The following is a 26,260-nucleotide window of genomic DNA, read 5'->3' on the forward strand; positions in this document are numbered from 1 at the left end:
TACAATTTATACTCAGAGACAGTTTTCTAGAAATGTGTGCAATTAAGATATAGATTATGTTCTAAATTATTGTATTTATGCCAAAATATATGTATAATGCCATAAAAAGTTGTAGGCAAATGAAATAAATGGATGATGAATATTTTACCTCAGGGTGCTTAAATGATAGGTAAATCTTTTTTTTTTTTGCTTTTTGGGTCACACCCGGTGATGCACAGGAGTTACTCCTGGTTCATACACTCAGGAATTACTCCTGGTGGTGCTTGGGGGACCATATGGGATGCTGGGAATTGAACCTAGGTCGGCTGCGTGTAAGGCAAATGCCCTACCCGATGTGCTATTGCTCCAGCCCCGGTAAATCATTTTTTTTTACTGTAGTTACCCCTTTCCCTAATTTTAAATATTGTGCAGATATTGTCTAACAATAATCTTTCCCATATTTGTAGAGCCATTCTAATTCTATCAATAAGAAAAATGTTAGTTTTGAGTTGATCTAAGTAGTCTGGAATGATATCATTTTATAGTTTTTATTGTTGTTCTTAGTGTATCAGACAGAGAAGACTCCATGTGCATAGTTCAACAGAGAGAAGCAGCCATATGTGAGGAGAGCTGAAAAAAAGACAAGCTGAAAACAAGACATTAGTGAAACGGGGGCATTTTTTTACCATCTCCAGAGTTGGAGGGGCTAAGCTGAGGGTGGATCTCCAAAGGCCTGGCATCAGGCTGCCTGGCAGAAAATGGACTCATGGAGAAAACAGTGTTTCACCTGGAGACGCCATCAGGAGTTGAGGAGCAAGGGGAAGATGAGTACCTGGCACCCCTGCCCTCCCTCCAGCTTCCCCTTGGCGCCTCCTACCAGCTGAGCTCACCTGGAAGCCAGCTGGCAGGGTCTCTGGGGCTGCATCCTAGAGATTCGCTCCCTTCGGGAGAAGGAAACTGAAATAGGTAAAAGCGTGTGGTTATGGTTATGGCTTCTGCAAATGATTGGCTACAGCTGCTCACCAGACTCTGCTGGACTCAAAAGCTTGTTCTCCCTTTAATCAAGGACCAACTCACAGATGGTAGCTCTGGCTAGTCCTTCTCTCTTGATCGAAAACTGGAGGTCCCCAGAATTTTCTGTGGCTTAGATGTAGCTCCCGAGTCGGCAGACTTCCTCTTCGCCCTCTCAACATCATTTTCACTCCCTGTTTTCAGGAGTGATGCAACCCTCTGACATTTTCAGCTTCTTTCCTAGGAGTTACTGTGAATCTAGATGATCATAGATCTCTTCCTCTTGCTTTAGATCTTGCGTGTCCTTAGCCCCACCACCTTTAGGTCCTTTTCTTTGCTGAGAAGCAAACCGATGCCCCATTGATACTGATTACAGGCATGCCTCAGAGTGATTTTTGGGTCCACGCCAGATGCCATAAAGTCAATATTGCAATTAGAAGACTCGCAAAACTTTTTTGGTTTCCCAGTGCATATGAAAATGATATTTATGGAGCCAGAATCTTTTTCCGGTTCATAAGCATGATTGGGTGTTCACACATTTGTGTGTCATGTGCCTCCCTTAAATCTTGTTATGCATTTGGCACATTACCCATCTGATTAAAAAAATTATTTATGGCAGGAGCGTGATAGTACAGCAGATAGAACATTTGCCTTGCACGAAGCTGACCTGGGTATGACCCCTGGCGCATATATGGTCCCCTGAGCTCACCAGGAGTGATTCTTGAGTGCAAAGCCAGGAGTAAGCCCTGAGCACCATAGGGTGTGTCCATCCAAACCCCCCTACAGGTGATATTTACAGAGAGATAACGCAGGGGTTGAAGTACTTGCCTTGCATGCTGCTGACCCCAATTCTATTCCATGCACCACACATTGTCCCCCAGTACTGCCAGGGATCACTCCTGCACACAACCAGGAGTATCTCCTGAGCAACCTGGGTGGGACAAACCCCTCCCACACAGTATCACATTTATACCATACTTTAGTCTATAGTAGCACTGTGTTTAACAAAGAAAACAATCAATGTACCACCTAAATTAAAAGACACTTTATTGCTAGATATTGCTAACCACCAGCTGAGATCTAGCTATTCTTAACCTTTTTTGCTGGAGGAGGGCCTTGTCTTGATGTTGCTGCCGCAGATGGTGGCAACTGCAGGGTGGTGATGGAAATTGCTTCTGCAAATAAGATTAATAGTGAAGCTTGCACATCAATGGACTTTTACTTTCAGGGAGTTTTGTTTCCTGTAGCAGGTGATGCCATTTGACAGCATTATTCTCCCGCTGTAGAACTTCTTTCAGAATTAGAGCTGATCCTTACAGTCCCCGTCTTGACTCTGTCCACTAAGTTGACGTCATCCTAGAAAGCCTTGTCGTTTCAGCAATCTTCCCCATAAAGGGAAGATACTGTCTTCACAAATCACTTTTCATTGCTCATTCATTGGAAGCAATTCCAAGTTTGCTTTCAAGTCTGCTCATGAACTGCGGCAGCCCAGCCACATCTGTAGGCTCCATTTCTAATTCTATTTCTCTCGCTGTTTCCACCACATTTGTGGAAACGCTCTCCATGATGCTTGAACCTCTTAAAGTTATGCACTAGGCTTTGATTCAGAATCTCCCAAACTCCTATTCATGTTGATCATTGGAACTTCTATGAATCAATAATACTCTGTTTTTGGTTTTTGTTTTGGGGCCGCACCTGATGGTGCTCCTGGCTTATTCCTAGCTCTCCATTAAGAGATCCTGACATGGTTCACACCTGGGTCATCCATGTGCAAGGTGAGTCCCTTACTCGATGTACCATCTCTCTAGCCCTGAGTCACAAATGTTCTCAATGGCATCTAGAACATTGAGTACCTTCTATATCTTCACTTGACTTTGTCCAGAAACACCAAAGAGTCACTGTGGATGGTCACTATTTTGATCACTCAATCACTTGATATCCCGTTACTCATCAATTTGCTCGAGTGGGTGCCAGTAACATCTCAATTTGTCCCTGTTGTGTGCTAATGTAGCCCAATGGTGTCTGCTCACTACAGGAACACGAAGAGCCTCAAACCGTTTGTTCAGGGTCTTCATGAAGAAGTCGTCTCATCTCGTAGGTGGCCAGCCATGCGTTCTTTTGATGTCATGTGAAATCCAGTCGGTATTTGGCCACTATATATATTTATCACTTAATCACTTAATCACTTAACTTCCCGTTAGTCGTCAATTTGCTCGAGCGGGCGCGACATCTCCATTTGTCCCTGTCGCGTGCTAGTGTAGCCCAATGGCATCGGTTCGCTCCGGGAACATGAAGGGCCTCAAACCGATTGTTCATGATCTTGACGAAGAAGTCTGACCATCTGGAAGGTGGGCGGCCACGCGGTCTTTTGACATCCCGTGGAATCCAGTCGGTAACAGCTCTAGTTCAGCAGTCGTCTTTAAATCTCATTACGTGACCAGCCCATCTGATTTTCGACACCTTGGCATATGAGACAGCGTCCCTGATTCTTGATCGTCGACGGATGTCAGAACTCTGGATTCTTTCTCTCATTTGAGTGAAACGTGATATTCCAAGCATAGCTCTTTCTATTCTTCTTTGGGAGACCTGAATAGCGTTCTCATCTTGTTTGCGTAGGGCCCAGGTCTCTGAGGCATATGTTAATGCAGGAAGAACAGTGGAATCAAAGAGATGTGCCCAGAGCCGGAGGTTCTTCATCCTCTTAGCTATTTCTTCGAAGTTCTTGAAGGTGTTCCAAGCCGCTCTCTTCCTCCTGCGCAGCTCGGGTGCCAGGTCATTTGTCATGTTGACCTCTCGACCTAGGTACACATAGCTGTTGCATTCGGAGATGGTCGTTCCATTGAGAGCGAATGGGACGTCAGGAACAAGGCTGTTTCTCATAAACATTGTCTTCATAAGATTCAGCTGTAGTCCTACCTTTCCACACTCACGGTCAAAGTCGGCCAGCATTTGTGCCGCTTGGCTGATGTTTGGTGTTATAAAACAATGTCATCAGCAAAGCGGAGGTGGTGTAGTTGCCGACCATCTATCTTCACTCCCATTCCTTCCCATTCCAGTCGTCGCATGATGTTCTCGAGGGTGGCACTGAAGAGTTTTGGTGAAATGGTATCACCCTGCCGCACCCCTCTCTTGACATCAACGATCACTTCTTTGTAGAATGGTGAGATCCTGGTAGTGAATCCGCAATACAGCTCACGGAGGATCCTGATGTATTGGGCTTGAATGCCCTGATTGGCTAGGGCTTCACTGACCGCTTCCATCTCAACAGAATCAAAGGCCTTCTTTAAATCAATGAACGTTAAACAGAGCGGCATCTTGAACTCCCGAGAAACCTCAATGAGCTCGGTTATTGTGTGGATATGGTCGATGGTGCTGAATCCTTTGTGGAACCCGGCTTGCTCGCATGGGTTGTCCTTCATCTAGTGTTCTGCCAATCCTATTTAGGATGACTCGAGTGAACAACTTGTAGATGACAGACAATAGGCAGATCGGGCAATAGTTGCCAATGTCATGGATGTCTCCCTTCTTGAACAGTAGTACGGTCCTGCTGGTTTTCCATTGGGACGGAACCTTGCATTCAGACAGGTAGCGAGTGAAGAGCCGAGCCAGTGTATTGATGAGTACTGACGGCAGGTTCTTCAGGTGTTCAGGTCTGACCTTGTCTGGGCCGGGTGCTGTTTGTTTCTTTACCGACGAAATGGCGTGCCGGATTTCGGAAGGGAGAACGTTGGGAACGACATATCCATCCTGTGGAATTTGGTATGTCGGCAAGGGGACATGGCTATTGAAGAGATTTGAGTAGAAGTCATGGATAATCTTCTCCATTGCCATTCTGGAGGATGTGATGGATCCATCAGGACGTCGGAGGGCAGTCATCTTGGTCTTATAGTTGGCGAAGGACAGGCGGGCGTTACGAATACTTTTCCTGGCTTCTGCCGCATCTACCAGTACTTCTGCTCTTCTCTCTTTGAGGTCTTCCTTGATCGCATCTCTGCACTGCTTTGCGAGCTCGGACGTTAGCTTGCGGTTGCCTGAGGCATGCGCCAAACCACGCTGGCGAATTAGCTCAAGAGTTTTCGAAGATAGGCGACTTTTTGTGGCTATCTCTCTCTTGGCATTCCTTGCACATTCATGGAGGTGCTGAACCAGCCGATCGTATTCCTCGTCAATGTTGTCAACAATGGCATCTTCCCATGTTGCCGCAATAGTACCAAAAAGTTCCCAGTTGGTGGTCATTCTGGGAGTTCTCTTTTTGAACTTTGCAGCCCTTTCTCCCCGCTCTGTGAAGTAGAATTTTGCACGAAGGAGACGGTGGTCCGATCCCGTTCGAAATTTTGGGACAACAGCGACATCAGTCAGGCAAAACCGTCGATTGAATATGATGTGGTCTATTTCGTTGTGGAATCGTCCACCGGGAGACTCGCATGTCCATCGTTTAGATTCTGCCTTCTGGAACTGTGAGTTACCATGAATGGTCTTGGTCGACATGATGAACTCAGACAGTCTCTCACCCTGTTCATTCCATTCTAGGCCATGGGTCCTGATGTGAAGTTCTTCAGCTGATCTTCTTGGTCCTATCTTGGCATTAAAATCACCCACAATGATCTTGTAGAAGGTGTGGTCTTCTTTATAGAACTTCTCTAGCTCCATGTAGAACTTCTCGATTTCTCTTTCATCATAATGAGATGTTGGTGCGTAGACAACGAAGATAGAAACTGCAGGCAGTGAGCCACATCTATTCAAATGTAAACGTCCGATTCGGGTTGTTAGGCATTCGAATGAATCAATGCTCTTGGCCAAGTTTGTGTTGACAAGGACACCAACGCCTCCAACACCTCTTTTATCGCATGTTCTGAGGAACAATTCTTCTCCAGTGTCGAAAACGGCATGGTGAGATTCGTGCCTTCTTGTCTCGGTCAGACCAATGATGTCGTACTTGATCATTCGCGCTTGTACCATCAGGTCCTCGATGGATGCATCTGATGCTAGCGTACGTGCATTGAAAGTACAGACGATCATTTTTGTCTTCCTTCATTGTGGCAGCCTACATCAGCCTTGCGATTTTGTCGGCCTCTCCTTTCTCATCCTTCTCAGTGCTGCCATGTCGGTGAAGCCTTCAGGGTCAGGTGAACGAGGCCAGTTGTAGTTACTGGTTTTGGCATATTGAATACACAGTGGATAGCTTGCCAGGCTCTTCTGTGCGGGCGGAATACACTCGGTAGCTTGCCAGTCTTTCTGAGAGGGATAGAGGCTTTTGGAGCGACCTCTAATCACCCTTGTAGGTGTTACCATATTTGAACCCTATCAAATATGGTATGACAATTCCGGAAGATGGGTATTTAGTGTCTTATGATGTGTCGCTACTTCCACTACCCAGCCGTCGCCACACTCCAGGACGCTTTCTGGACCCACGCGGCAGCTCCGACCGAGACCCACGCACAACTGAACACCCACAGAACAAGATAAGCGGAACTCTCTGAGACCTTGGACTCCAGGCTCGGCTGACCCAGGGACAGAGCTTCTCTGCTTGCTCCCACCACCACAGGTGACAAAGGGATTCTAATCAGGAGCCCCACCCTACCCTGCCCTGTCTGCTTCCATCAACCACCCAGGGATCAAATTGCGCACAGGAGACCCACCCTACCCAGATAAATATCCCACTGGCAGACTTCCACTCTCGACACTACTTCCACTACCCAGCCGTCACCACACTCCAGGCCGCAAGCGGCTGCGCGACACATCATATATATTTAAGAAAATGTATTTCCTAAAGAATAAGAATTTAAAGTTGAATGACTCTTCAATCCATGAGTTGCTGATTGTATGGGGTATTATCAGGCATGCAAACAACATTTATCTCTTTGTAGGTATTGGGTTACCAAGTACCTTGTCAACAAAGCAATCAGATTTAGAAAAGAATTGCATCCTCCTCACCCCAGTTCACCCCACTCACTAGTCTCTGCCAACAGTAGACTTAAAATAGCAAAGAATGTTTTAAACAGATGTGTAAATGTCCTGAATTTGTATCCCATTTATAAAGCACAGGCCAAGTTGATTTAGTATAATTCTCAGGACACCTGAGGATTTTCTAAATGGTAAATGAACACTTGCTTCAGTGTAAGGCACCAACTACATTAGACCTAGCAAGAAAGTTGCTCTGTCCATTGAGGTTTTGCAGCCAGACATGGACGTCTCCTCTGTTGCTATGAAAGTTCCAGATGGATCTCCCCAAAAAAGACTTTTTCCTGCATTGAACATCTTCTGAGGAGCATCAACACCTTCATCAATGACCTGAATGGGATTTTTGGAAGAACTTCCTGAAGCTTCTCCATGAATTCCCCATACATTTTGATATAGAGTTGGCTTCTTTTTTCTAACCTCATGAACCAACGTTTTTTTTTTAGCAGTTCAAATAAATAGCTTTATAAATTTCAGGGCAAAGTTATAATACATAGATAGCTGGTGACTTCAGCAGCGACTATATGGAAATTAAATGGAAATGATATCTTTTATCTTTATTTTATCTTTTTTTAAATTTTTAATAGTGAGACATCATGAGGTACAGTTACAGACTTACATTGGGCTGGAGCGATAGCACAGCGGTAGGGAGTTTGCCTTATAAGCGGCCAACATGGCTGACCCGAGTTTGATTCCTCTACCCCTCTCGAAGAGCCCGGCAAGCTACCGAGAGTATCTCGCCTGCACGGCAGAGCCTGGCAAGCTCCCTGTGACGTATTCTATATGCCAAACACAGTAACAAGAAGTCTCGTGATGGAGACGTTACTGGGCCCGCTTGAGCAAATTGATGAACAACGGGAGGACCGTGATCTGTGATCTTCTTTAAGATGGAGTAATTTTTAATAGTGAAACATCATGAGGTACAGTTGCAGACTTAAAGATATTTGTGCTTAGGTTTCAATTATACAATGATCAAATACCCATCCCTCCACCAGTGCCCATTTCCCACCACCACGGATCGCAGTATCCCTCCCACCACCCATCCCCCTCCATCCCACCCTGCCTCAGTGGCAGGGCATTCCCTTTTGTTCTCTCTCTCTTATTGGGTGTTGTGGTTTGCAAAAGAGGCAATGGGTGACAATCATGTTTAATCTATAGTCTACTTTCAACATGCTTCTCCCATCCTAGGAGGATCCTCCCAACACCTTTATTTGGTGTTCCCTTCTCTATCTGAGCTCCCTTTTCCCCTAGCATGTGTGGTTGGCCTCCAAGCCATGGAGTAAAATTCCTGGTACTAATCTCGGCCATTCTTGGGTGTTAGTCTCCTATTTTGTTACTTTATGTTCCCCAGATGAATGCAATCTTTCTATGTCTATCCCTTTCTTTCTGAGTCATTTCGCTTAACATGATACTTTCCATGTAGTACCACTTGTATATAAATTTCATGACTTCCTCTTTTCTAACAGCTACATAGTACTCCATTGTGTAAATGTACCAAAGTTTCTTTAACCAGTCATTTGTTCTCGGGCACTCAGGTTTTTTCCAGATTCTGGCTATTGTAAAGAGTGCTGCAATGAACAAACAATTGCAGATGTCACTTCAACTATACTTTTTTGCCTCTCTGGGATATATTCCCAGGAGTGGTATTGCTGGATCAAATGGGAGATCAATTTCTAATTTTTTGAGAATCGTCTATACTGTTTTCCAAAAGGGCTGAACCAGTTGGCATTCCCACCAAGAGTGAAGGAGTGTCCCTTTCTTGCCACATCCGCGCCAGCGCCAGTTGCTTTTGTTCTTGTGGATATGGGCCAGTCTCTGTGGTGTGAAACGATATCTCATTGTGGTTTTGATCTGCATCTCCCTGATGATTAATGATGTGGAGCATTTTCTCATGTGCCTTTTAGCCATTCGGATTTCTTCTTTGAGAAAGTTTCTATTCATTTCATCTCCCCATTTTTTGATGGGGTTGAATGCTTTCTTTTTGTGGAGTTCAACCAGTACTTTGTATATCCTTGATATTAACTGCTTATCGGATGTGTGTTTGGCAAATATCCTTTCCCATTCTGTAGACTGTCTTTGTATTTTGGTCACTGTTTCTTTTGAGGTGCAGAAGCTTCTTAGTTTAAGATAGTCCCATTTGTCTATCTCTGTTTTCACTTGCTTGGCCAGCGGTGTGACATCTTTGAAGATACCATTAGCTTCAATGTCATGAAGGGTTTTGCCAACTTTGTCTTCAATGAACTTTATGGGTTCCGGTCCAATGTTGAGGTCTTTAATCCACTTTGATCTAACTTTTATACATGAAGTTAGGCAGGGATCTGGGCCCACTTTTTTGCATGTAGCCATCCAGTTTTGCAGCACAATTTGTTAAAGAGGTTTTCCCTGCTCCATTTCACTTTTCTTGCCCCTTATCGAAGATTAGATGCTCGTATGCTTGCGGGGAGATGTCAGTGTATTCAACCCTGTTCCATTGGTCTACAGCTCTGCCTTTGTTCCAGTACCATGCTGTTTTAATTATTACTGCTTTGTAGTAGAGTTTGAAGTTAGGGAGGTTGATTCCTCCCATTTTCTTTTTCCCAAGAATTGCTTTAGCTATTCGTGGGGGCTTATTGTTCCATATAAATTTCAGGAGTGTTCACTACATTTCTTTGAAGAATGTCATGGGTATCCTAATAGGGATTGCGTTGAATTTATACAGTGCTTTGGGAAGTATTGCCATTTTGACAATGTTAATTCTCCCGATCCATGAACAGGGGATATTTTTCCATTTCCTCGTATCTTCTTTTATTTCCTGAAGTAGCGTTTTGTAGTTTTCTTTGTACAGGTCCTTTACTTCCTTAGTTAGGCTGATTCCCAGTTACTTGATTTTCTGGGGCACAATTGTGAATGGGATTGTTTTCTTCACGTCACTTTCTTCTCTTTCACTATTTGCATATAGGAAAGTCATGGACTTTTGGGTATTGATTTTATAGCCTGAAACTTTACTATACAAACCTATTGTTTCTAGAAGTTTCTTGGTAGACGTTTTAGGGTTCTCTAAGTAGAGTATCATATCATCTGCGAATAGTGAGAGCTTGATTTCTTCCTTTCCTACCTGGATGCCCCTAATATCTTTTTCTTGCCTAATCGCTATTGCAAGTACTTCCAGTACTATATTGAACAGCAGTGGGGAGAGTGGACATCCGTGTCTCGTCCCTGATCTTAGAGGGAAGGCTCTCAGTTTTTCCCCATTAAGGACGATGCTTGCTGTAGGCTTGTGGTAGATGGCTTTAACTATATTGAGGAAAGTCTCCTCCATCCCCATTTTTGCTAGGGTTTTCATCATAAATGTGTGCTGGATCTTGTCAAATGCTTTCTCTGCATCTATTGATATGATCATATGATTTTTATCTTTTCTTTTGTTGATATTGTGGATTATGTTGATTGATTTCTGAGTGTTAAACCAGCCTTGCATCCCCGGGATGAATCCTACTTGGTCATGGTGTATGATCTTTTTGTTGAGTAGTTGAATTCTATTTGCTAGTATTTTGTTGAGAATCTTTGCATCTGTGTTCATCGGGGATATTGGCATGTAGTTTTCTTTTCTTGTGGTGTCTTTGTTTCCTTTTGGTATTAGAGAGATATGGGTTTCTTAGAAACTGTTTGGGAGTTTCCGTTTTTTAAATTTCCTGGAAAAGCTTGAGAAGGACTGGCAGCAGGTCCTCTTTAAATGTTTGGAAAAATTCGCTAGTGAATCCATCTGGACCTGAGCTTTTGTTTTTGGGAAGACTTTTGATTACAGTTTTAATTTCCTTGATGTTTATAGGTCTATTCAGATACTCCAGATCTTGATTCACCTTTGGGAGATTATAAAAGTCCAGGAATTTATCCATTTCTTCTAGGTTTTCTTGTTTTGTGGCATACAGCCTTTCAAAGTAGTCTCTGATGATCTTTTGGATTTCTTTGGTTTCTGTTGTGATATCCCCCTTCTCATTTCTGATTAGGTTTATTAGGGTTATCTCTCTCTGTTTCTTTGTGAGTGTTGCTAGTGGTTTATCTACCTTATTTATTTTCTCGAAGAACCAGCTCTTGGTGTCATTGATCTTCTGGTTTCTTTGGTTTCTGTGTCATTGATTTCTGCTCTAAGTTTTATGATCTCTTTCCTTCTGCCTGATTTAGGCTCTTTCTGTTGATCCTTTTCTAAGGTCTTGAGCTGTGAGGTCAAGTTGTTTATGTGCATCCTTTCTACAAACCTAAGATATGCGTGCAGAGCTATAAATTTTCCCCTTAATACAGCTTTCGCTGCATCCCATAGGTTCTGGCAGTTCATGTCTTCATTCTCATTTGTTTCCACGTATCTTTTGATTTCATCCTTGACTTCGTTCCTGACCCACTCGTTGTTCAGCATTGAGTTGTTTAATTTCCAGGTGTTTGATTTGGTTCTCCGTGTCTGTGTGTGATTCACTTCTATCTTCAGTGCATCATGGTCTGAAAAGATGGCTGATACTATTTCTATCTTCCTGATTTTGTTGAGGTATGTTTTGTGTCCTAGCACATGGTCTATTTTGGAAAATGTTCCGTGTGCACTGGAGAAGAATGTGTATTCTTTCTTTTTGGGGTGTAAAGCCCTGTATAGGTCTATAAGCCCTTTCTCTTCTATTCTTTCAAAGCCAATGATTCCTTGCTGGGTTTTGTTCTTGTTGATCTATCCAGAGGTGATAAGGCGATGTTGAATTCTCCAAGTAATATTGTGTTGCTAGCAATGTCCTCCTTAAAATCTGTTAGCAGTTGTTTTAAATATTTAGCTGTTCCCTCATTAGGTGCATATACATTTAAGAGTGTGATTTCTTCCTGTTGTACGTATCCCTTGATGAAGAGAAAATAGACTTCACTGTCCCTTCTAATCTTTTTCAAGGTGAAATTAATATTGTTGGATACTAGTATGGCCACCCCAGCTTTTTTGAAGGAGCTGTTTGCTTGCAGGATTGTTTTCCATCCTTTGACTTTGAGTCTGTGTTTGCTCTGACTGTTGAGATGAGTTTCTTGTAAGCAGCAGAATGTTGGGTTCTGTTTCTGTATCCTTTTTGCCACTCTGTGTCTCTTAAATGGCAAATTTAGACCATTGACATTGAGAGAGATTACTGTTATGGGGTTTTGTGTCATCTTTTTGTAAGGGTCTGTTGTGGTTGTAGGGTTTGTCTTATCTTATAGTAGCCCCTTTAGCCCTTGTTTTAGTTTTGGCTTTGAGTCTATGAGGTTCCTGAGCTGTTGTTTTTCTAGAAAATAATACACTGTTCCTTCGGTTTTGAGTTAGAGTTTAGCTGGATAGAGTATTCTTGGTGAAGCATTCATTTTAGTGAATTTTTTCACTGTATCTCGCCACTGCCTTCGGGCTTGGAGGGTTTCCTCTTATAGGTCTGCTGTGAATCTAAGGGGTGCTCCCTTGTATGTGATTTCCTTCTTTGACCTTGCTGCTTGCAGTATTGTGTCTCTATTGGCAGCATTGATCATTCTAACTATGATATATCTTGGAGTGTTTTTGTTCAGGTCTCTTTTAGCTGGGACCCTTCGGGCTTCTTGAATCTGAATGGCTGCATTGTGGAGCTCTGGGAATTTTTCGGCAATGATTTGTTTAACCATGGGTTTTTCATTGGGATTGTTTCCCTGAGCTTCTGGTAGTCCAATGATTCTAATGTTGTTTCTTTTGGAATCGTCTCCTAGGACTCTGATTCTCTGTAGAACTATTTTGAGGTCCTTTGCCACTGTTTGTTGTTGCATGTTGGCTTTATGCAGCTGATCTTCCAGCTCACTGATTCTTTCCTCAGCTGTGGTCATTCTATTTTGAGGGCACAGACTGAGTTTTTCATTTTATCTATAGAATCTCTGATCCGTGCCAGTTCTATGCGAAGCTTTCCAATTTCCGCTCTCATTTCTTCCTGTATTTTGTCGATTTTGTAATCGATTGTTTCTTTCATGTCCTCTTTCAATTTACTGGATATCTGTCTGACTGTTTCATTGAGTTGATTGAACATCTTAATGACTTCATTTCTGAGTTCTTAGTCAGAGAGGTCCCTTTAGGTGGCTGGCACCTACTGAGGCTTCTGGACTCGTTTCCGTGTCCTCTCCCTGTGGCAGGGATTTGCATTGTTTCTTTATGTTGGTGTGTAAGTGTAGGGCTTAGATTTCTTGGTATGAGTAAACTACTTGAGCCCAAAATTATGAGTATGAGTAAACGCCTGCCCAAAATTAGGCCACACCCACTTTAAAAAACCACGCCCACTTCTAAAGTGGCCACACCCCCATGGATACCTGGTGTGTTTCGGGGGAGTAAAGACTGGGCGGGGAGAAGAGACCAGCTCGGCTTGGGCGACCGAAGGGGAAAGACACAGAGGCTCAGATCTGCTTTGTCTCCTGGCGTCCGGGGTACGCCTGGGGGCTTGCAGGATGAAATCCAAGTCCCGGGATGAACCAACTTTTGGCAGCTTCAAATATTTCCTCTACAATCAGATGACTGGATAAGGAAACTATGGTACCTCTACACAATGGAATACTATGTAGCCATGAAGAAAAATAAGTCATGAAATTTGCTTCTAACTGTATGGACATGAAGAGTATCACGCTTAGTAAAATAAGTCAGAAGGAGAGGGATAGATATAGAATGATTGCATTCATTTGCAGGATATAAAAAATCATACAGTATGAGACTAATATCCAAGACTGGGGAAAACAGGGGCCATGGGGACTGGTCAATGGTTGGACGCTTGCCACAAGAGTGACTGGGGAGCGAAAGGCAGTTAGCATAGAGAAGGGACCAATATGACAATAATAGTTGGAAATGATCATTTTGGACAGGAACTGAGTTTGAAAGTAGGTAAGGGGATATAACTGATAACCTTTCAGTATCTGTATTGCGAAAGGAGAGAGAGGGTGGAGAGAGAGAAGAAAAGTGCCTATCATAGAGACAGGTGGGGGTGGGGTATGCGGCAGGGAAACTGGGGACATTGGTGGTGGGAAATGTGCAGTTGTGCATGGGTGAACGGACTGATGTTGGAACATTGTATGACTGAAACCCAGTAACTATCTCACTGTGATTCAGTTAACAAAAAAAGTCACAAAAATTTCCTCTGCAGATGCCTCGCCTCTCCCCACTTCACAGAAAGGAAGTTGAGTAATGGTCACCTTAGTGTATATCCCTTTCTCAGTCTGTCTTCCCGTTCATGAAAGGAAATCCTTCTGGCCCTCTTGTCATGCTTTTGTGCAGCTATGTGCTGTACCCCTTCTAAGAAAAATAAATGTGCCTTTATTTCAAAGGTGTGATAGCCTTCACCATATTATGACGGTTCCATTGTATAGAGAAATAAGGTGAGGTTTTAAAGGTACACATGATGTGTTTAGTTTATTAAGGGACTGAGGCTGGGATCTAACCCTCATGCAATGGACTTCAACGCGTGTGTTCTTCTCCATGATTCTGCTTCCCTCCCTCCCTCCTTCCCTTTCTTCCCACCCCTCATTTTGTGAGCGAGGGACAAAATATGAGAGAACTGTCACTAGCTATTAATTTACAGCCGCCATCCCCAAAGCATGCCCACTGAATTGGGTTAAGGCTTTGTCATAAAAGTTTTTATACGGCAGAAAGTCAGAATGATTTGCTAAAGGTCGCGACCGAAAAACCAATCTTTTCAGTATCTGTTGTTCTTTGTCTTTTATGAAAGAACGCTCCAAACTCATCTTTGTTATTCCTTAAAATATGATCTACTTCCTAGAATCAGATTAAGATGGAAATGAATTCTTGCTGAATGTACTTGGGCTGATACAGACGTCAGGGGAACAGCTGGGATGCTCCGCCAAGTGGTGAGGGGGAGGGAGACCGTTGGAAAAAGAGCACCAAGGAGCAGGCGAGATGGTTAGCCCATTGCAGACTCACTGTGGAGAAACAGTAGTGAACAAAATAGCGTTTAATTTCCCTGAATAGCCTCTATGGGCAAATGGGCACAGCCAAGTCCAGGAAGCTTGCTCGCCACTCTGGGTGGCTTTTATTGAGTTGGCATAGGGAGATGTGTGAGTGAGGTGGCGAGTGTTAGGTCTGATGGAGGGAAGGATGGTTGAGAAATTGCTGTATGGCGTTTATGTCATCTATCTCCTTTGCCTCTGCCTGCCAACCATAGTTCCTAGCAAACCCATTTTGCAGAAGATGTGGGTTGAAGTTCACTTCTTGGTGAGAGAAACACCAGGCTCCATGGGTGATGGTTAGCTTCTGTGTTAATTTAACTTGGCTGGATTGCTCAGATATTTGGGCAAATGTTACTCTGGGGGTTTCTGTGAGGTCCATTCCATTCTGTCCTGCCCTGCATGAAGGCAACTCTGGTTCCATCCTACTGCCATATAAAGGTTCCCTGAGCACTACCAGGAGTGATGCCTGAGTGCAAAACCAGGAATAGCCCTTGAGCTTTGCTGGGCGTGGCTCAAAACCTGCATTCCCCCATCTCACCCCCCCCCAAAAGAGCAAGAAATTAACATCCAAACTTGGTTTTGGAACCACACAAGGCGTTGCTCAGGGGCCACTTAGAGCTCAGTGCTCAGGAATCATACCTGGCTGTACTTGAGGGGATCATGTAGTACACAGGTTGGTATCCAGGGCCTCCTGCAGGCAATGCAGGCATTCTCACCTGTGTTCTCTCTCTGTGGCCCAACATTTCAATTTTATTTCATTTATTGGGAGCAGGGGAGTCTTTTCAAAGGCTGTGTTTGTATGACCAGGGGTTGGGGTAAGTTCAGGGACTCTCAGTCAACAAGGCCAGACATTCAGTGCAACGGCCCAAGGAGATGGTGTAGCTCCCACCCTGTGGTGCCAGGGATTCCACCCCAGCAGTGCTGGGGCCTCCAGGACCAGATGCAACAGTGCCTGTGAGCCTTTAGGACTGAACTCAGTGATGCTAAGGAAACCCCATGGTGCTTGGGATAGAATCACAGTGTGTCTTAACTCCTGTGTTCTCTCTCCAGCCCAATGTTTAAGTTTATATCACAGCCTGAACAGAGCAGAAGACCTGCCCTGAATGTGGGTGGGCCGCATCCCATCAATTGAAGGCTGAGCAGGACGGAAGTCAGATCCACCCCCTAGGAGAAGCTAGAGGAGCCCCTCTGCTTTGTATCAGAGACATCAGCATGTTTCCCCTGCTTCAAATTCACTCTGAACCCTGGGATCTTTCCAGGCATTGCCCTGCAGGTTTTCCACACATCTTGGAACTTGCCTGGCTCCCTCCCTGTGGGAACCAGTTCCTCCTCATCAACCCTGTGATCACCATATTGGCCTCTGCTCTTTGCTGTGCTCTGACATCCCAGTCTTCTTGTACTCAAAACCTGGGGTCCTCGACCACGAAGGATCCAGAAAAAGCATCCTCTCTCTCTCTCTTTCTTGTCAGAAAGCAAAGCAACACGGTCCCCTCACTTGCTTCTTATTAAGCCCTCCCCTGTTTTCTCAGAAGGCAGCAGCAAGGAAGATAAGTGTGAAGACAGATTCTGAAAGGGTTCGGGGAGCAGATGGATGGTGGCAGCGAAGAAAGGCAGAGCAATCAATCCGGGTGGGCAGGGAAGCTGCCTGGGGGAGGTGTGTCTGGGCGGGACTGATGTCCAGGAAGAGAAAACAAGCACTTTTATAGGACCATTTTCACAGATTTCCTCCCTGGGGTGCTGTGTCGCCTTCCTCCCCTGCTTTTCCAGGTAAAACAGACACGAGGTGTTGGCTTTCCTGGAGTGGGACTTGAGACTTAAGGGGTTTGTGAAGGTATGAGTCAGACCCCAAGATGAAAGACCAGATGCAGAGGTGGGGTGGGGACGGCGGTTGTGGCCACAGGATGAGTCTCTGCTCCTTCACCTAGAAGTCCTTTCTTGGGACATTGGGGCTTCCAGTGGGTCCCTGAGGGTGCCTCATCTCTGAAAGGGGAGGAGGCTAAGAGGTATACTTGGTATTTAGGACTCGGAGAACTAAACACACCAAGGAAATGCTCCTCTGCCTGGTCACCAAGACCTATTTCTCTGGAGTCGTCACAAAACGGGCTCGTAGATTATAAACAAAAAAGAGGACTTTGAAAGAGGTGGTAACTATGCTGCTGAAGAAAGGCCAAAAGGACAGATGGAAGGTGAGTGTTGGCTGACCGTGGCTACAGTAGTGGGGCGGCAAGGTAACAGTAGGTGGCGCTAGACGCCACTGCTTCCAATCAAGCCCCGCTTTGCTTTCCTTCTCTTTGTCTGCTTCCCTCCCCTCATTCTTGATTGAGATGGAAATTAGCTGCCAGCATCAATTAGCCCCCATCAGTCCAGGGATTGAGCTGGCGTACCAACAGCCAAAGTACTGTTGACGCTCTTAAAAGAATATATTTTTAATCAAAAACATTAATCTCATACATAAGCTCTTTGAAAAGGCTAGAGATGAGGGGACAGCTGTCCAGCTGTTGGGCCCCAGTAGCCAATGGGAATCCCTTCCATGAGTTGGCAACCTCGGGAAAACAGGTTGTGGGAGAGGGTGATCCCTGTCTTGTCCATAGGACTTGTATGTTTTGTAATAGCACCTCCATCTTCAGCACCTCCCCATATCGGGGCGTGTGAGTGACTAGAGGGAACAGACTGGTTTGAACCTGAGTACTGGGAGCAGGTCTGCGGCTCCCTGATCCCAGCAGAGAGAGCACTTGGGGATTGACTGGCAATGTCTGCCCCATCCTGAGGAGAAGGCGACAAGGTCTCTTTGCCTGCCTTTGCCCATGGGATCCCCCATGATGACTCTGAAAGTTAAGGGTTGTCAGCCAGAGAGATACGACTCCAGTTTGATCCCAGGCACCACATGATCCCCTGGCTCTAGTGCCTGAAGACCCCCTGAGCACCTGTTGGGTGACCTGAGTCATCCCTGGTGCTATAGAACCTGAGCAGCACCATGACCTTGGGCCATCACACCACACCTCTGCCTCAGCTGGACGAGAATCAGGGGTTTCCTGAGTCTCCACTTGGGAGACACCTGTCCCCCAAAGTTAAGGGTTGTCACTAGGATGATCCCTATTTTGTAACTGAGGAACCGAGTCTCAGGTTAAACCAAGTGCCCAAGGTCACCTGGCGGAGAAGTGGTAGAATAGAAGGAGCAGCCAGCATGGGAGGCCGTTGGGTTCCTGCTACTACTTCTCATCCTCCCTTTTTGGACCATGATACAGATGTTTTGGCAGCACATGCTGGAGAAAGGAAACCAGAAATCATCCCACAACGCCCTCTGTCATACTGCCTAGGGCCAGGGCGCCTCAAGGGCTACAGTGAAAGGTTCTCCAGACATCCCAACTTCATTGCTCTCACCTTACTTCCCACGGGAGAAGCAGAAGCAGAGTTCCTAGAGCAGAAGCCTGTGGTGACGGCAAGAGGCAGGAGGCTGGTGGGAATTCCCATTAGAAGGAGCTTAGGTTGACATGGATTCTGTGCCCCCACCTAGGGGATGTCACTCCATGAAGGAAGGCATGGAACAAGAACAGTTTCATAGTGCTCAGAGCCAACACGTTGTAAGTTAGAACTGACCAGGAATGTGATGCCAAAAAAAGACACCACCTGCCCACAGTGAGTCTTAGCCTAGTGGAGGGAACAGTGATCGGACCGTTTCAGTACCATGTGTTCTAGTGCTGGCACAAAGCTGGGCCGTCACTGGCCAAGGCTCAAGCTGAGCAAGAGTGAAAAGTGGAGGGAAAAATGTCTCTGGCAGAGGAAACCACAAAGAACTGGAATGCAGTCTGTGGGAAAGATGGGGTCAACAGGGAAGGAAGGGTCTCCTCAACCCAGCCAGAGGAAACGGGTCTGAAGCTGGAACAACTGCTCGGAGGCCATTTCCACAAAGCAAGGACACTCTCTAAGGACAGAAGGTAAAACACGGAGATTTAATTTCATTAAATTTTTTTTAATGGGAAATATTTTCAAAGGGTTTGACATCTTATGCAAAAGTCTCTGGTTCAAAGGTATGATTTCCTGAAGACATTTATTCATTCCTCTCCCTGAAGAGATTGACCCTTTCAGATAAACTTCAAAAGCAAACACACACACACACACACACACACACACACACACACACACACACACGGAGTACAGAGCCTTTTTTTTTTCCTTTTTTCTATTACAAGGATTCTTTTTCCCTCCAATGATAGGGTTGGCTGTACCCTGACTCCCTCACATCAACAAGATACCCGGGAGCAGGTGGCCTATTGGGGGTGTAGAGCAAGCTTATAGCCCAGAGGACCCCAAGCTCTGGAGTCTTTGTGACTGGAAATGGGATCAGGGGAGTAGGCAAGAGATGCCAGATGAGGTGAGGGTAGAGCTATAGAGGAAGATCTGAGGTGCTGGACTGAGTGTCAGGGTGGTGAGGTGGGGGCACAAGATGGGGAGTACCCAAGAGAGGAAGAGAGAGAGGAGAAAAGGGGCCAGCAGAGGGATAAAGAAGGGAAGCCAGGGCCAAGGACTGGCCGGCAGGAAGCTGCCAGGAAGCGATTACCCTGGTGCTTGAGAAAACCATGCCTGCTTTTGTCAATAAAGTTTTATTGGCATACACCACAGCCCTGTTGCTTGCGTATATATGGGCGCTGTCTGCACTGGGACGTCCGAGGCAGAGGGGCCTCGTGGCAGCAGAAACTGGAGTGTCTGCAAAGATGTACTTATTCACTAGCTGGTACTGAAAAAGAATTTGGCAGAGGCCTGGTTTGGGAAGAAGTGGCTGATTGCTCCTGGATTTATCTGTGACTGTAACAACTCTACAGAAACAGCTCTAACGGTCCTATCTTGTCTTGACTCCACAAGAGCAGTGAGGCCCAACCTAATGCCTTTCGTCTTTGTCTCAGTGTCCGAGGATTTCAATCCTTACCTTTTCCCGGTCAGACATATGTTGGGGAGACAGTGAAGCTGAGAATAGAAATGTGGGACTTCAGGAAGTAACTCAGGGTCATAGACTACAGACGCATGAAGCAGCTAGGAGGCGTCAGCTGGGAACTGTGAAAGGATCTCCTCCTTCCTCCATATCAGCGCAGTGCATGTAAGCTATGTAACCAGCTCCCACTGCACACTGGGTCCCTGCCCCAGTGCATCCCAGAGTTGGGGGTCCCCATCCTCTCCAGTGGATGGGGCAGGAAATGCATGTGTAGCATAGTCATGTCTGAAAAGATTTTTTTTTTATGTAGGAGTACTGCCATTTATTCAGCCACTGATTAGCTGATTGAATGGGGCACGACTCCACCTTACTTTTTTTCATAATTTTATTTATTTTTCTTCTTATATTTATTTATTGAATCACTGTGGGAAAAGTTACAAAGCTTTCAGGTTTAAGTCCCGGTCATACAATATCAAACACCTTTCCCTTCACCAGTACTCATTTTTCACCACCAAGAACCCCAGTATACCTCCCCTCCCACCCCTCCCAATGCCTGTGAGGCAGATGATTTCTACTTAACTCTTCTCTACATTGATTAAATTCATTATTTCGACAAAAGATGCACCATTATTGTTTAAAATTTCCCCCCAACAATCAGAATTGCTGAAAAGACATTGTGAAATACTTTGTTTTTGAAAAGATTTTCTTATCATTCTCTTTGAGGAATGTTTAGGTTCTCCACCAAATTGAGCTGAAGGCTCTGAGATTTTGGTGATACCCTCTGCACCTACTTCTACCCCATGCCCCCCTTTCTCCCACCAGGGAGACTGCTGTTGCGATTCTGTTGGCATGTCCTTATCACCCAGAGCCCAGAGTTTGCTCGCGGTTTCACTCATGGAGGTGCACTTCCTCTGGGTATGGGTAAATGTGCAGTGACTAGCTCCTGGCAAAGTTTCACCCCCTGGTAGGGTTTCAATCTCCTACCCTGAGCAGGTGTGATTGCTGGAGAAACTGAGGGTTAATCAGAATTTGTCGGGGATAGAGGTGTTGGGGGTGGGGAGTGTGTATGGTGCTGAGAAGCCAGAACTTCATTTTTCATCACAGAAAGCCATCAATGCATAAACCGAGAAATGGAGGTAGAACAGACACGGCCCATTGGAAGCAATGAAGAAATAAATGCGGGGGTGGGGGGTGGTGTCTGTCTGGGATGGAAGGGGAGTGGGGAGAAAAGAGAAGGGGGAGGAGCTCCTTCTTTTTGACTTTCCCAAGCTGTCTTTAAAAATATCTATGTATCTGTTGCCTTACTTAAAAAAATTAAAATTAGACTGGCCTAGTCAGAATGCAAATACAGAACCCCTCTGTTTCCCTGAAAACACACACACACACACACACACACACACACCACACACACACACACACACACACACCACACACAAGAGCCCATAATATCTCTTCTCATTTTGGAGTCAGACAAAATTAATTTGGAGAAGGAAATACAGCCGGGGAGCAGAGTTAGCAACCTCAGGAAATTCGGGGAAATGTAATTGAGTAAGAATTATCTCCTTAATTACTTCTGACCAAATCAATAACAAGGCAAGATGAGAAGGCACCATCGTCAACGCTTAGTATCATGTCACTGAAAGAATTGGGGTTCAGACCTGTTTCAAACAGTGAACCCCCCATTCCTTCTCCTTCTTAGCACATGTGGTACCTGAAGAAACTGTCTGGCAGCCTGGAGGGCAGAATATACCAAGCCCAAGTTGCTTAGTCTTTTCAATGGGGAAGCCTGGGCCAGGTGCTGTGTGTGTGGTGGGGTGTGTGTGTGGGGGGGGGGGGATGGCATCCTTCTCCAGATCAGACAGAGGTAGAGGTCCTGGATGGATAGATCCTCTTTGTCAGACTTTCCTGGGACTAAATAACTGAGAAACCTCAGTAATGTGTACAGTACAGGAAGGTGATGGAAAGCCCATGTGAGGCAAAAGGAGCATTTTTTTGTTTTCAGATCCCAGGATTTGGTGCCAGCATGACGAAGTTTCTTTGAAACCACCTGGATGTGCCCCTGGGGGCTGGAGTTAGAGAGGGGAGATCTTTCTGGGTTGTAGGGGGAGGTTAACTCTCATGCTAAGATTCCAGGGCACCCCATTTGCCTCATTCTTGCCAACTTGATTGCTCCATCTGTGTTGGGGAGTCTCTTGGCATCTCTAGGTCCTTATCTCCGTCTCACATTCTGTGCTTGGCTTCTTCCTTCCCTGCCCCATTGGGCTTGTCATGAGTTAGTCCCATTGTCCCAGAAACACTGTACTTTTTCTCACTCCAAGACAACTTCTCTACTGGGGTGTTGACCCAGAGCGAGGCTACTTGACCCTTCCCAAAGATTTGCAGAGTCCATGGGCAGCAGTTGATGCGATGTGATGTAGAAGTGAGGTGTTGGGGTGAAGGAAATGACTTCCAAGTACAAGGGATTTTTCAAGGGTTAGGAACCAACAGAAGGATAAAAGAAGAGGAAGAAGGATGGTAAACGGTATTTCAGGCAGCTCTTGAGAGTCATCGTGGCCACCAGTGTCATCATATTATCCAGGGGACGGATGCCACGGCCACTGGATCTAACTATTTCTGATGATGAATTTACATGTGGACTTTGTTGCTGACCAGAAATCATCTTCTCTTTTGCTGAGGTCACTTGGAATTGCTTTTTGTTTTCTTGGATTTACTCAAAGGCGTTTGATGCCCCCCCCCCCTTTGTGGATATCTTTCAAAAATAATTTTCCCAGATATTGGATCCCATGATTGATTCCAGGAGAGTGATACTCTTTCTCTGTGGTCAATCCAAAATCCATGGGAGACTGTTCATTTTGGAATCATGGGAGATTTATCAGAGCTGGGAGAGACCCCAGCATGACCTGAAGGACCAGAGACAGCAGTCACAGGTGGAGGACTTGGTGCCGCTGGAGGCATGTTCCATGTGTGACTCACTTCACTCCAGTGGGCGGCTGTGGGAGAGACAGTTACTGACTCCACTGCATGAATGGGTTGCACAGAGGTTTCCTGAAATTTCAGGAATATGAGGCAAGTGCAGGATGGAGGTGGCTTTCAGATCCAAACAGCAGTTTGCTTCTCTTTCCTTTTCCAGTCTGCTACCAAGAGACAACCACCCAAGACCCAGAGAAGCTAAACAATTTTCTTTTCTTTTTTTTTTAAATTGGCAAGCTACCCATGGTGTATTTGATATGCCAAATACAGTAACAAGTCTCACAACGTTACTGGGCCCGCTCGAGCAAATTGATGAACAATGGGAAGACAGTGACAGTGACAGGTTTTTTTTTTTTTTTTTTTTTGCTTTTTGGGTCACACCCAGCGATGCACAGGGGTTATTCCTGGCTCATGCACTCAGGAATTACTCCTGGTGGTGCTCGGGGGACCATATGGGATGCTGGGAATCGAACCTGGATCGGCTGCGTGCAAGGCAAACACCCTACCCACTGTGCTATCACTCCAGCCCCAGTGACAGTTTTTTAAAATTTAATTTAATTTTATTTTATTGCTTTTTGGGTCACACCCAGTGACACACAGGGGTTACTCCTGGCTCATACACTCAGGAATTACTCCTGGCAGTGCTCGGGGGACCATATGGGATGTTGGGAATCAAACTTGGGTTGGCTGTGTGCAAGGCAAATGCCCTACCCACTGTGCTATCACTCCAGCCCCTAAACAATTCTCTAAGGTCATGTACTAAAGCAGTAGAAGGCTCAGGGCAAGAAGACAAAGTATTCACCTCTCAACCAACAAGAACAGGGATCTAAAAGTATGAGCTTTGGAATGACATAGACCTGGCATTGCCAGCTAGAGTTTCTGGCAAACACAGCATCTTTCTGAGCTCTGGTTTCTTCATGTGCCCAGCCTACTTCACGGGATGATGATAGAGATTCAATGCGCTCATGTTTGTCAAGTTCTCAGGACAGAGCTGGGTTTATGGGGCCTCTCAATAAATGCTTGTGGTTAATGTAATTGCTATAATTAAAAAGAAGTGCTGTTAATGAAGGTGTAAAACACAGGTGACCTGCCACATGACCACAGGCAAGTCACTGAATGCGAGTGGCTGTTGGTCCCTGGGTGAAATAGGGTTATTATCTGCCCTTTGCTTATGACACCAGAGCATTACAAGGATTAATTAGAAGTTTTATAGTGCGCTTTGCACTTTGGTGCTCTATAAACAAAGAAATGTGATGGTTGAATATTGATATAATCCCCATTACTGAAAATCTGGAATTGCTTTACTGATGTTCCAAAGAAAATTCAACTTTTCAAAAGGTGACTATATCCATATGAGTTGAAAAAAGGGAAGGGAAGACTGGAATTTTATTAACTGCCAACAGCTTAGAAACTCAACAGGACTGGGCACCTATGTACCCATGGGCCAATCCCACTGCCAAAGTCCTGGGCATATGGGAGATGCTGAAATAGTCAGTTTCTCCCTTTCTTTCCATGTATGCTCCTTGCCATGCTATTTCAGTTGTGCCCCAGGCGAAGTGTGTGGGAGAATGCTTTAGGTGCAATGAGGTCAGATAACATCCATTTCCCTATGGTCAACTTCTGCTCTAGCCACACTCACGGGGAACTGTGTGTCTGTTGAGAATGCCCAGAGACCAGCACTGTGAATTAAGGCAATTCATACCAGGGAGTAACCGCATGAAGGGGGACAGAGGAGACTGATACCCATCTCTGCCCTGCCTTTCCCCTCTGTCTTCAAGTCCTGGGCAGGGAGCATTCTGGATGAGAATAGTAAGGCTTTGACCTTTGAATCTTCAAGTTCTAGATTATCCTTGAAGAAGAGGAATTAATTTAATTGGTGGCGGGGGGAAGGTTAGGGCCACATCTGGTGGTACTCAGGAGGTGCTCATTGTCCCCACTAATGATCCTCAAGTACCCAGGCTGGTGGTTCAATGCAAGGGTCTGAGAACACTATGCTGCCCTCGCTCTGCAGTGCTGGGGATGATACGGGCCATGCTGGTGGTTCTGGGGACTTCAAGGGACACCCTGCGATGTTCGAGGGACCAGCGGGTGCTAGCAATTGAACATAGGCTGGCACATGCTAGGCTTGCATCCTAACCACAGAACTATCTCCTGCCCAGAACATGCCACCTTTCTATAAGACAAACCCTACTGCTACTCTGCTCTCCAAAACCCTTCAATAGTTCCCCATTGACCTCAAAGCCAAGTCCTGAATATCCAGGGTACTCTAGAGAGCATTTCGTGACAGTATTACCTGGATGTTCACTGATTACCCCCATCCGCATGCTGCCTGCACTCCTGTCCATGGAAAAATGTGTGTTCTCTGGACCACATTATTGTCTCCAGCAAGGGGCGAATTTTCTCTCTTTTCCCCCATGGAAAACTTCTGCTTATCTTTTGAGATCCAACTATAGTATCACCACCACTGGGAAGGCTTCTGAAGTGCATTAGCCTTCTTTAACTCTCCCTCACGGTCCAAATGAATCATGCATCTTTGTTCCTACAGCACACGGGGCAAGCTTCTCTTTTTTGAAGAATGAGCCCATGCAATCACATTATTTGTTTGCTGCACTTGTCATCTGTATGCTCCACCCTCCACCCCCTACTTCCATCACCACCAGTCCAGACTAGTTGTGAGTTTGGACCCCTGAGATCAGTTGGTCTTGTCTTGTAAGGAAGCAGTCAGCATTTTTTTCCCCAGGTAAAACATTGCTTTAAGTTTTAATGTTTATTTCCCCAAGACAGCCTACCCTGCACTCTACTTGGATAAATTTACAAGCTAGTTTTCTGCTGCTTCTAGTTTTAAACTTTAACCATGTTTTTGATGACAAGGAATGCTGCAAAATACTCTAGTTCAACAAAGAGTTATGATCACAAAATAATCTTTATCCATTCTACAGTGCTTCAGAATTACCAGTTGATTTTTCAACACAAAGTAGATCTAGATGCTAATGGTGGCTAACCTGGGATGTTTCTGATAGCAAACTGCTGTCCATGCAATGCTTGTGCTCCAAGGGGAAGGCATAGGGTCTCCTACAGTGAGCCACCTTATAGAGTTCGTTTGTACAAATCCATTTATGTCACATTGAATTTAGTGTGCATGACCTCGAAACTAAGGTATTATTCCAATTTATAAAAACCACTTGCACAACTTTTACACAAGTTTTAAAAATACAAGGTTTTCTCCCTAAAGTGGTTCAAAATAGATTGTTCATGGCTGCCTATATCTAAGGTAAAAAGAGTCTAAAACAATTGAACAGATTAGGCATATTATTGAAGGTGTTCAAACCATTACTTGATTTGTACATCTACTCAACCCTCTTCATCGGTCTTTTATTCAGCAGTACATATGCACCAAATTCCATTTTAGAAGTTTCCATATCATTTCCATAGAAAACAAAGTTTGAACATTTAAACATTTAAACACAGCACGGTATTCTACCACAA

At 45.1% G+C, this 26,260-nt stretch overlaps 1 protein-coding gene and 1 non-coding gene across 2 annotated transcripts in view; one reads left to right on the top strand and one right to left on the bottom strand.

The window, feature by feature from the left end:
- Positions 1 to 26,260, bottom strand: part of CCDC60 (coiled-coil domain containing 60) — a 138,775-nt gene that overhangs the window by 104,931 nt on the left and 7,584 nt on the right. The window lies entirely within an intron of this gene.
- On the top strand, positions 1,489 to 1,589 carry LOC130039211 (small nucleolar RNA U13). Its single transcript, XR_008794851.1, has one exon. It is a non-coding gene; the product is annotated as a small nucleolar RNA U13 (small nucleolar RNA).

This window comes from Sorex fumeus, unplaced genomic scaffold (assembly GCF_029834395.1).
Source record: "Sorex fumeus unplaced genomic scaffold, SorFum_2.1 ptg000083l, whole genome shotgun sequence".
Taxonomy (NCBI): Eukaryota; Metazoa; Chordata; class Mammalia; order Eulipotyphla; family Soricidae; genus Sorex; species Sorex fumeus.